Raw genomic sequence first — 13,365 nt, 5'->3', positions numbered from 1 at the left:
CCAGAATGTGTTACAAACAAGACGTTTCTAATTTTGAAATTATGTAGTACCCCACCTTCATGACACAACATTAACCTCGTCTGTATAACTTAATTGTCGTAAACCAACCTCGACTGCATATGGGAAATAAATGTCCCAACTATATTGGTTATCAAAGAGCGTATAGCTGGTACCGCGACTTTATAAAGGATGTTCGTTTGTCATGCTTGGGACTTTTTGTCAGATTATCGATAGTTCTGTGAATGCGTTACAAAAATGTATCCACTAACCCCGTGTTTTCGTTTATATGTATAGTTTTAAGCCATTTGTAAAAGTTTAATAGCATCATTGTTATTTTTTTTAATAGTTTAAGGCTATGAAAATCAAGAATGAACATTGTCAAGCCACTTTTTTTTTATCTTCAAAATAAGAACACGGACCTCAAGTTTTTTTCCACTATTTTCTTTTTTCTTTATTAATCCCCTCTAAATATATATTAGTGTTTAAAATAACTTGTTGTTCCTAAACTGAGTAGCGAACTCCCTTAAACGCTACTTATGTTTGAGCAGAAGGTTGTTGAACCTGAAGTACGTCAAATAACATAATGCCTTTTTTTTCTGAAACACATCATCGTTAGATACTAAGACCTTGTTGATAAAATATTCGTAATCAACTTCATTTAGGATGAAAATTTGATTTCGCGTACGAAAACCTCTGAAAGATATCAATAAAAACAACTGTAACCGGTCGTTACGACGGTTTTAATTTGCAACAGATCTACATCATCATATGCAAAACACATGTGCATCTGTCCTTGATGTTTCTGTTCTATACATGTATCCTAACATAATCTGGCCAATAAAGCAACAGTAGTTTACCGCTGTTCATAAGTCGTAAATCGATCGAGAGAAAAAAAATCCTGATTAATATACAACTTCACAAAGACGGTGTTTCACTCTTAACATCTTAACAACACAATGTATGTTACTCCATGAAAAGTAAAAGGGATTGGAAGCCGTTATCAAATGTGAAGCAACAAAAAAAAGTCTAGGAGGAAATATTTATAAAAAATGAAAAAAACGTGCGACAACTTATGAATGCAGTACTAAATAGGAAACGCAAAATATTTCTGATTCTCCTAGACAAGATATCATTTTAGAAATAAACGTTTTCCATACTTCACCTTTTCAGCAATGAAAAGCATGTATGATTCTTCTACTGTGAATTAATATCAAAACAGTAGTATTTTGCAAAAATGTCCAATTTTTACTGAAATACCCGTTATACCATTCTTTGTTTTTTTTGTATTGCCAGTCATTTCCTATTTTTTAAGGTGCAATTCATGAATGCCCTAAGATAAATTAAAAACGGCAAATTTGCTGGAGTTCGAATAAAATAATTTTAAAGTAGTCACCCCAAAAACTGTTGAGAAGGCTGTCTTAACCAGCAAACCATAGTTATGTTTATAGTTTTAGACCACTTCCGAACACATTGCATTTTTGTCACAAACTTTGGGTTGAAAGACATCTTTCCCTTTATCAAATGATGAGCCAGTGTTAAAACAGTATAATACTATATTGCACGAACTTTTTTTAATAAGTTAAATTCCGATAATTGATAACCAGCACTGCTGCCATTTGGGAAAGTGATTAGATACCTTCGGAACAAACATACAATTATAGATAAAGAAAGATGTAGTATGAGTGCCAATGAGACAACTCTCCATCCAAGTCACAATTTATAAAAGTAAACCATTATAGGTAAAGGTATGGTATTCAACACATAGCATTGGCTCACACCTAACAGCAAGCTACAAAGAGATCTAAAAATTACTAGTGTAAACCATTAAAACGGGAAAAATCATCGGTATAATCTATATAAAAAAAACAGAAACGAGAAACACGTATGAAGCACATAAACAGACGAAAGCCACTTAACATCAGGTGCCTGACTTAGAACAGGTGCAAACAAGTTGAGCATGGACAATGATGATCACGAAACTATTATAATACAGGGATACTGGTGACCTCCTTGTTTTGAAAATTAGGAAATAAAGACGCTCAGTATTGACAATTATTACGTTGAAGGACATAACTCGATTGTGGTCTATTTCATTTTGCATAGTACATTTTCTTTCAAACAAATAAAATGTATTCAAATATAACAACGTACTATACTCTTCGTTACAGCAATTATATCATTTCATTTTTTTTTAAATTAAACATTACAGGAGAAGTCTTCCCCTATGTCTTAAAATAAAACTTTATGATTGAAACATCTTGTTTTTCCTCCCATAGTTATATAGTCAACTTATAGCTAGAGACATGTGATTATAGTTTTAAATCCTTTTTTGTTTCTTTTGTTGTCCCTATACTTCCATATCTCTGTTTTTCTGTCTTATATTGTATGGTTTTGTGGATTTTTTGTTATGATAGCAGGGTTTCTCGTTTTATTTTAGGTTGTTATTGGCCTTTTCACTTATTTTAAACGACAAAAGATTACATTACACTGTCCAGTTTTCTTTTATAAATACTACATAGAATGATTTCCTGTATATGTACTTAAAAATAAGTTCGAACATGTTTTATCTTGTTTTCAGAGTACTGACACTTTATTAAAGGCTGAAGAAGTGTTATGCTATTTTTGTATTTCTGTCATAAGAAATTGTGAAAAAGATGACATGGTTATTTAAACTCACCTACAATACCTGTCTATTAAGAAAATAATTTTATTTTGAAAAGACATCGACATATTAGCTTATTATTGGAGGTACAATGATTAAGCATTGATTCACGAACAAAAAAGTGTATTCATTGTGTCTATAAATCTTAGTGACGCAACGATATTTTTTTACGATAATTTGTTTCATGCAGAATATATTTGTATTATTTTATTGACATTCTTTTGTCAAATTCAAATGATCTGCATCATTTGAAATATTGTGGAAAGTTATTTCATTGGCAATCATATTAATCATCATTATTCTGATAAAAAGCTGATACTTCAAAATGATATGTTATTTAATACACATAGCATGGATAATATATATAAAAAAACACTTGCAAAGGACTTTGTGATATTTAAAATAATATCAGTCAAAAACTAACACTCATCTACAATGAATATTAAAATGAAATTTAACTGTCCTGCTGATAAATATGAGCTGTCGCATAAAAAAACGCACAGGTCAAATGACCAAATTTATCAAGTAACTTCTGAAAATAATTTGGATTAGAAGGTCTTAAAAATATAATAAGTGTTACAAGTATTCTTACACTACATGGGTAACAAATAATTTAAACAGTAAAAGACAAAGCTGTTTCAAAATATATTTTTTGTATAAATTACTTCATGTTGTTCAACATGTAGTATTGAGATAAACCTGCGAATTATCTTTCGTTTGAAACAATTCTAAGAAACATAGGAGTCGTTTAAATTGTGTTTTATAAGGATATGAAAGGATAATTCAAAAATGGAAGAACGTAAAAATTGACAAAATCAAACGCTATATATAAAACAGCATATGTAAAAGATAACTGTTTAGTTCCTGACGAATAGTCATTTTCCGAATGAAATGATGGGCTTAACTGGGTTTATAGCTAGCTTAACTAGTATGGAAAAGAGTCAAAATATATCAAGGAACATCCTGGTTAAACAAAACATGAACCGAGTAAAAAGAATTCCGCAAAAAAATTTGGGCGCTATAGTATGCTCTGGAAAGATAAGCCGATCCTGGTCTACCTATGTTACCCTTTTGACAGCTATTTATAAATCCGTTATATTAAAACATAATAAATGTGTGGAAATTAAAAAAAAATAATTCCCTGTGATTAGTTTTTTTTTAAAGCACTGTTCAATAGACACATCGAATCTTACAACTTTCCTTATTTGCAAGAAATATGCCCTACAAATATTATTTACAAACCGTAACATCCTTAACAATATTGTCTTCTTACGATGAACTGAACATAACCGATTATACAATTATAGGTATGTAATGACTAATGAGGTATTGTAAGTATACTCAGTTTATGAATTGTTAGAACAATTTGACAGGCAGAGCACACGAAAATAACTTCTTAATTTAATACTAATTGTGTAATATCCATCACAAAAATCAGAAAGATATTATCTTAAAAAAAACGTGACATTTGTTAAGAAATATAATACAAAAATGCTAAAACTAACCTCAGTATGTTTGAAGCATATATATTTCTTCTGCTTATCGTTGACACGTTCTCTAATAAAATTACTTCCGTCTGCACATGTTTTGTCACTTAAATCACTGTGTAGAAAGGTGAAATCAAAAATTATTTTAAAAACCATCCAGGTAATTATACAATCCTCATACTAATAATACGTCGAGTGCATATATTTCAATTCAAACACGTTTATTTTGTGAGTGTGAATACAATAGTCTCACAAAAATAACGTATTCATCGGTTAGTTAACAAAAGTAAGGTTCATACAACTTACAAACATACACATGCTCAAGCAACTAGTTTGGACTAAATGAAAGTCTATTTACACAAAATAAATGTCATTTTGAAAAATGATTTAAAATAGTGTTAACTATGTAATAAGTAATCCAACCATTACAAGATTTTTAAAGCAGACAAATCATTGAACTAAAAAAATCAATAAATTACTCAACCGTGTAACACAATTGCATTATACTGATGACAATAATCGTTATCACATTGATAAAAATACTAATATAAATCCTGAAGTACTTGTAAGAAACATATTTGGGAATTTTAATCATTGTATCCAACACAAAATTTAGCTTTGCATAACATATTTTTTATTAACTCCACATCTTTGCATGAGTATCTTACAACATTGTTTATGCATGCAATAATTTGTGTTTCCGTCTTATATATTTTTTTCCATGAAAACGTTTCCTCACTTCCCTACCTTCTCGACTGGTTAATCCCAAGTACTATACCGCGATGATTGAAGGTGATTTTCTTTTTTGATTACTATTCAAGCGTTCGTTAATCTCTCTCTCTCTCTCTCTCTCTCTCTCTCTCTCTCTCTCTCTCTCTCTCTCTCTCTCTCTCTCTCTCTCTCTCATTTGACAAATAAATTTTTACATGAATATAACCTAATCGTTTGATATTATTTCTATTGAATCAAACTTACTTTTCGAACTAATACAGATATGTCTTCAAACGAAAAACTGTTTCTTAATTTGTTTCACATGTTTGTCGAAGCGGATGATTTTAAGGTGTTCATCACACCCAGAACCTTAAATATTGTAATACTTCGTTGAAAAATGTGACATACTTCAACCTTTCATTATTCACTGAGACTTAACAAAAATCTATCATTTTAAAAAGGTATATAGAGGTATATATTGTTTTCGAATAAATAAATGTAATTGATGTATTTTTTTCCAAAGTGAATGTACACATTTGTGAAAAAGATCTTCTGACACATACTCTATTGTCAACCAAATCTATGTAAAAAGACAATACCTTCATTTCGAATTTCTTTACCAGTTTTAAAAATATATTGTTTTTATCCCGATATATGCAATCCACGATAAATACGTACAGTCACATGTAGCTAAGTGCACTGAGTACATGTCTATTTAAATTAACACACTCATTATCGTTATCTGTTATTACAAATTACCTTGACACTATTATTAATGTAGGTGTGTTATATCTAAAGGGACAATTATATTCATCATGTGCAAAGCTGAGTGATAAAAAGATAACACATTTAAATAATCTTCTACATGTAAGGCCGTGTTCACATTGACCTAAACTAGGTGTTGTGTTAGTGTAACTCACACATAAACTAAACATAATTACGTTCCCATTGATTAAACTCAATGTTTACATGTAGTTTAAACCATGTTTTGTCTACATGCAGTCAAAAGTCGATGTAGGCCTTGTGTAGGTTAAGTGTACATAAAACTAGGCATTCAGAACTTTTATATTCCTCTGTATATTTAAAAAAAAAACGATTTTTATCATGCTTATATAAAATTGATACTTATGACACTTATTAACAAAGTTCTTTACAGAAATATTTGTTTTAACTTGATATATTTTTTTGTTATAAAAACACTTTACGTAGCCTTATTAACCCCTTATAAAGACTCAATCATCATCATTGCCGAACACATAATTCATTTGAAAAGGTCTTCCCGAATCGACTGAACGTACACACTGACAGAAATATTTGCCACTTGTCTTTACTCAAACAACAATTCACTTATAGATGCATAACTGAAAAAGGGTGAGGTTAATTGTTTGTTTGTGTAGTATATCAGATCCGTTGAAATACAATTAGAAATTTAAAAAAAAAATACCCCCTCCCTTTGCCAAATACTCCGTGGAGAACAAATACCATTTCAAACAAACAGAAAAGATAGAAATGTAGTGATCCTTATTAACATTGCAATTCTTTTTCTTCGTCTGTAAGCATGCTGATGCAGCCTACGTTTTTAATACGTAACCCATACATCTTTAAACTACTCCAAATCATCCAAAATGACTTATGACTTTCTGAAAGGAGCAATCCCTTTACTTGAAAAAGGGGGTGGGGTTCGGGGGGGGGGGGGGGGGGCGGGTTCTGCGTCAGATTTTTTTCTCGCGCGAAAGTTTATATTTATTTATTTTTCGATAGTACCAATTCACTATTTAACACTATAATGTATGGGGAAACTTTGGATTCAGAATATTTGTTCATTCTAATCATCTATATGACCCGATTTTTAAAAATTAAATTGTGGAAAAAATCATCCCACCTTTTTTTTTAAAGTCAAATGGTCGTTCCCTAACTGCTAGATAAGTTGTTCGAAAATTTGAATTCGGTTCTACGTAATGAATATTTAAATGACATATAGTTTACAAGTGTGAACAAATCTTATGTACAGGTATCCACTGGGGTAAAGCTGATGACCGTAACTGCATTCACGGTCATCCCAAGATGTCGGATGAAAAATTAGGTCAGTTTTTTTATTGTCTGTTAAGGTGTTTCCTCATCATTTTCTTTACAAAGCAAACTTTGATACGATGTAAATTTATAAAAGATTCACACGGAAGTCACAAATATCTACCGAGGAACGTGTATAAAACGGGAATTTGGATTTGAAAAATTCGCTAGGATGACCGTCAATTCTTAGAAAAATTCATATTTGTATTCATAACTGTTTGTCGAGTTTGTCTCAATAGGGGTTCTTTTATCGGTTATAAATATGTTTTATCAATTTCTTTTCAACGATTTGCCGTATTTAGAGTTTATGACAATGGTAGTAAATTGCATATTTCTCGTAAATAATTAGATATTTAAAGAATGACTGTAATTTTTTTTTCTGTCTATGAAGAAATAACATAAAAAAAATAATATTTATTGACAACAACGTTAAAATTGGAATACAAATCAAATATTTTATTTTTTCTAATCAGGGTCCCAAAGCGGGCATTTATACAATTACCAATAATGAAAGTATATGCAACAAACATTGAAAATTATATAACGTGACAGATATTATAATAGACAAATGACAATAAATTTGTTCATCTGTATAGGAGACACCAATTCAAGGGACGGTGCTGTAGGATATACTGTTGATTGCGATAGGCAATAACAGCAATCCTCCTCGTGTCAGAAGCAGATGAACACAAATAAATAGAGAAACTGAATCCTGTCACTTAAAAAATATTTTTTTTAAATAACAACAATAACTAATTTTGCGAAACATGGAATATAAATCTGCTATTTGCAGTGTTTAACCAAGAATATACACAACTCTTTTCATACAGTTGAGTTCTCACAAGACAGCAGCCGTAGCAATTTCTCTTGGGAATTTAAGTTATTGAAATTGGAACATGATTCAGATGTGATATAAATAGTTTCTGTCTTCGTTATATTTTGTGCAATAAAAGAGAAAATGAACTTCATTTTCAATATATCCAGAATTACATTGCTGACATACGGTCTAAGGTTCGGAGGAGTACCCTGGTATCGTTCTATTTTAATCTGCAAATGGTGAGATGACACCCTCAATTTTGTTAATGATATCCTACGCTAAAATTTTGTTAAGATATTTATATAGATACTTTTCGAAACCATAATTATCATTAACTGTCACATAAGTGCAGAGCTCTCCTTCTGATTTCTTGACCAGTTGATCCTTCCAAAATTTGTATGCACGTCTCTTTCAATATTTTCCTAATGGTATTATTTTAAATATTTTCCCCATCATTTAGATTTGCAAAACCAGGAAGAGTTTTTTAAATGTGTTGGAGAAAGCTACACCATGACGATTTATACTGAGAATATAGAGATTTGAATGCTGGTATGCATCTTGTAATAAAGGAAATTATTCTTATTTTGTAGTCTAAGCCAATAATTCAAAACAGACCTCACTAATTAAAAGTACAGTGGAAACCGACCAAGTTAAAATAAGGCTGCACAATTTGTGTTTTTATTCGTGCCGACCAGAATGAATTTACAAAATTTACTGTGTAGCTTTTCACAAGTTAAATTTGAATACATTTCATCCATGCAAATTAGTTGGTTTCCATATCTAAATTTTGCTATCAAGGGATTGAATGAGCTCCAAATTTCCCTTCCATATAGATTAAAAGCTTAGTAGCATGCTCAAAAACATGCATACAGTACTAGTTTATTTAGAGATAATATGCCTATTAATATTTACATGGTCTAGAGATTTTTCCAAATAGTTGGGAAGGTCATTGATGAAAATCTTAAACAGGTTAGGACTTGTGTGATCTCCTTGTATAACTCCAAACTGTGAAGGGAAGAATATAATACAAATTGACAGCGATGCGACGAAAAGTTGAAGAAAAAAAAAACATTGATTAAGCATAAGATTATCCAGCGGAATCAGATTAAAATCTTAACATCTGCCTTGAATACAAACAGTCCATTGACAACATCGGATCCGATGGAACTGCAAAATTTATTCGGCATTCAGTTGGTTTGACTGAGATTAAACCTTCCGTCACAAATGAAAAGCAATATGTTCAGTATAAAATATTCTATTAGATAAGGATTTCAATACGGAAATGAAGCCTTCGTATCGCCCTATCTCTTTAGTTTTGCTTCAATATTTGGCAATAGTTCATAAATATAAAAAAAGATGTGGTATAATAGCTAATTAGACAACTCTCCAAAAGACAATTCTCCACTGGAGACCAAAATGACACAAAAATCAACAACTATAGGTCACCAGACGGTCTTCATCAATGAGCAAAGTACATACCGCATAGTCAGTATAAAAGGCCCCCTAAATAACAATGTAAAAGAAATTCAAACAAGAAAACTAACGACCTAATAAAATTCATTTTTAATTCCGTTGGACACCCTTCTTGGACATAATCGCCACTGATTTTAAAATTAAAGGAACATCTTTTGAATGCTATAGTTAGTTCTTCTAAATTTATAATTTGGTTTTCACTTGTATAATTTAGATATATATGCAACACTATCGTGCAAAGCAGGTGTAACATATATACACCTGTTTCCTTTGGTTATAAGTTACAGGCAGGTTAAAATGTTTACATAGTAAGCACATTGTTTACAAGATAGCTCATGTTCAAAGCTAGAAAGATTCCTCTTACATTCGGATACGATTTAATACAGTTGGTGAACTATGTATTTGAAGCAAGTCTTATTTTCTTCTACCTATATGATAATGCAGTCTTATAAATACGTTTTATACCAACACAATTATTAATTATTTGATACAAAAAAGGTAATACAAATACGGATATTTAAATTACGGTCATCCTTTACAAATTACGGCCATCTTTTTACCAATCATGGTCATCCTTGTTTTATGTTATGGTCATCTTGAAAATATTTTACTTACGATGTACGGTCATCTTAGCGATTTTTTCAAATCCAATTTCCTGTTTAATACACATTTCTCGGTAGTAATATGTGATTTCCGTGTGATTCTTTTATACATTTACATCGTACCAATGTATGCTTTGTAAAGAAAATGCTTTAGAAACACTTAAACAGACAATGCAAATACTGACCTAATTTTTCATCCGACATCTTGGGATGACCGTGAATGAAGTTACGGTCATCAGCTTTACCCCAGTGGGTATCTAAACAAGGTGTATAGTAGATGTGGAAAAATTTAATGTGAAACTAGTATACATTACATTAAACCAAATGTAAACATGTTTACTGTACACGGCGTTTGGTGAACACACGGGTTATGTCTTACCTTTGTATTTATAGTTTTCTGAATGTTCATTTCTATCAAGTAACCTTCGAATACAGTTAATAATGATCTAGATTGCAAAATTGAAGTATCTGTATACATGCAAGAAACAAAGGTAACCAGTGGACAGACCGATTATATCTTATATCTGATAGTATTCAAACCAAAATTAAATGTACAGTAATTTTCTTTTATTTTTACTGTCATTTTTTGTTTAATAGCGAGTAATTTGATGTACCACATTTTGTCGTGCAGTTTGAACAGAAAATGATTACTACAAATGACCACAGTATTCACAAGTATTGCGTACAATGCATCGCCACTCTGTCGGCGTTAGGTTCTGGCGCTTGAATGTAAAGGTGTAGCCATCACTGGAAATCAACTTTCTCTTGCACCTCTAACTGCCTGTTTTACAAGGTTGAAGGTAATATCAGCTTCTTAGGTAGGTATTGAGTCGATGATATTATACAATTACAGCCTGTGTATGAGGTCCTCAGTCAATATACTTCTTTCAGGTCAATATATCCTGTATTTGTATCAAAATCGTCATTTGATTTTGTTGGAATCTTCTTGACAACAACATATAAGTTGTTATTTTATTTCCTTTTTATTTACATCTCACATATTTGAAGATCTTTTTTCTTCAAATAATCGATCAGATTTTATTATTTTTTATAAAACTTTTAACAATATAATAAAATTGAGAATGGAAATGGGGAATGTGTCAAAGAGACAACAACCCGACCAAATAAAACAACAACAGCAGAAGGTCACCAACAGGTCTTCAATGTAGCGAGAAATTCCCGCACCCGGAGGCGTCCTTCAGATGGCCCATAAAAAAATATATACTAGTTCAGTGATAATGAACGCCATACTTATTTCAAAATTGTACACAAGAAACTACAATTAAAATAATACAAGACTAACAAAGGCCAGAGGCTCCTGACATGGAACAGCCGCAAAAATGCGGCGGGGTTAAACATGTTTGTGAGATCTCAACCCTCCCCCTATACCTCTAACCAGTGTAGAAAAGTAAACGCATAACAATACGCACATTAATATTTAGTTCAAGAGAAGTCCGAGTCTGATGTCAGAAGATGTAACCAAAGAAAATAAACAAAATGACAATAATACATAAAAAACAACAGACTACTAGCAGTTAACTGACATGCCAGCTCCAGACTTCAATTAAACTGACTGAAAGATTATGATTTCATCATATGAACATCAGGCACAATCCTTCCCGTTAGGGGTTTAGTATCACGACATCAAAACATATATGAGAAGAACATAACCCGTGTCATGCCAACAACTGTTTTTAGAATAAATGTGTTTAGTTCCGACACAAAGACCTTATCAGTGACTCAATATTAACGCCAAAATATGCAATCTGTAATGACTTGACAACAGTATCGTAGTCTATTCAAAGGTTTTGTAAGTTTCTGAGATGAATACTGACACCTTTGTGCTTTATAAAGAATGTTTCCATTAAAAAATGGATGTGAAATACCTGAACGTATAAGAAGTCTGCATGTTGAGCTATATTTACGCATGATGTCTTTATACCGATGATAAAATTTAGTAAATGTTTTGACTAATTTGTGATATCGAAAACCCTAGTGTAATAATTTTTCAGTAAGACATAAATTTCTCTCGTTAAAATCTAAAACATTGTTACATACACGAGCGAATCGTACAAGTTGAGATATATAAACACCGTAAGATTGTGACAAGGGAACGTCACCATCTAAAAACGGAAAATTAACGATAGGAAATGAAAAATCATCCCTTTTATCATAAATTTTAGTATTCAGCTTTCCGTTAGTCATATAGATATCAAGATCGAGGAAAGGGCAGTGGTCATTGTTAGTATTAGCTTTATTTAAAGTAAGTTCAGCAGGATCAATTTCATTAATATACAGACTGAAGTCGTCAGTATTGAGAGCCAAAATATCATCCAAATATCTAAAAGTATTATTGAATTAGTTTATCAGATGTTGTTTTGATGGGTCTTTGCATATTTTTGCCATAATTTGTAACTCATAACAATACAAAAAGAGGTCCGCAATAAGTGGTGCACAGTTAGTTCCCATTGGAATTCCGATAATCTGACGATATACGGAATCCCCAAAGCGAACAAAAATGTTATCTAGTAAAAATTCAAGGGCATAATTATATAGTATAAAAGCATGTCCAATTAACATAGTTTTTTTGTTTATTGCTACTAAAAAATGACCTAAAAGAGTTTGAACATATATATTCACATTCTGATTTTTTGAATGCCCATTTATAAATTAGGTGTGTGAATTTTTTCTTAATGAGAATGTGAGGCAATGTGGTATACAGGGTATTCATTACATCACGTCACAAATTATATCGGTTTTTTAGATATTCTAAAAATAACAGTGCAAAGTGTTTTTGCTGTGCAATATGCTTTTTGCTATCCACCATTTTCTCTCCACCTTCAAAAATATAGTTGAGCATGTGACTATCCATGAACGAATCAAATTAGTTAAAATTACGAATTGTTATAATATTTTATGAAATAGACCTGAAGAAAAAAATTTATCATTAAAAGATGAGCAATTGAATAATAAATATAATTATATCTCAAGCTAGAATACTAGAATAATCTATTTAGTAGATACAAACGTTATGCTGACAATATTATGCATATTCAGCGTATATTATTATAAAAAGAAACGAATAAGTATATTGTTTAGCAGATTCTTCGTCTGAATCAAGATATATCTATTATCGTTTAATAAGTCATAACAATTACTTTAGTTCAAATCCTCTTTAAGTAATGTGTCTGTGTTGTCCTTATAGACGAGTTGTCTTATTGATGGTCCAAGATGTCTTCTTGTACGATCCGCGTTTTCTTCTTAAACGGTCCGAGTGGACTCGGTCCGACTTTTCACCGGGCCAAGTTGTCCAGTATCTGACCGAATTGTGTTTGGTATTCACATGCCCACAAGTTGCAAACGATTTCTCGAGTTATCGATAAATGATGGATGTTTTTTCAATTGGAAATGTCATAACAGGAAGAACATAGAAAAGTAATTACTTTTAAGTAAATGTTTATCAAAAAGACCCCCGTGAACATGGTGAAAGCACATTGTGTTATAACAAACACATTACTATCGGATACAAACCTTGATTAACCT

Source organism: Mytilus trossulus, chromosome 14 (assembly GCF_036588685.1).
Source record: "Mytilus trossulus isolate FHL-02 chromosome 14, PNRI_Mtr1.1.1.hap1, whole genome shotgun sequence".
NCBI lineage: Eukaryota > Metazoa > Mollusca > Bivalvia > Mytilida > Mytilidae > Mytilus > Mytilus trossulus.
Note: the sequence above shows the minus strand (reverse complement) of the source record.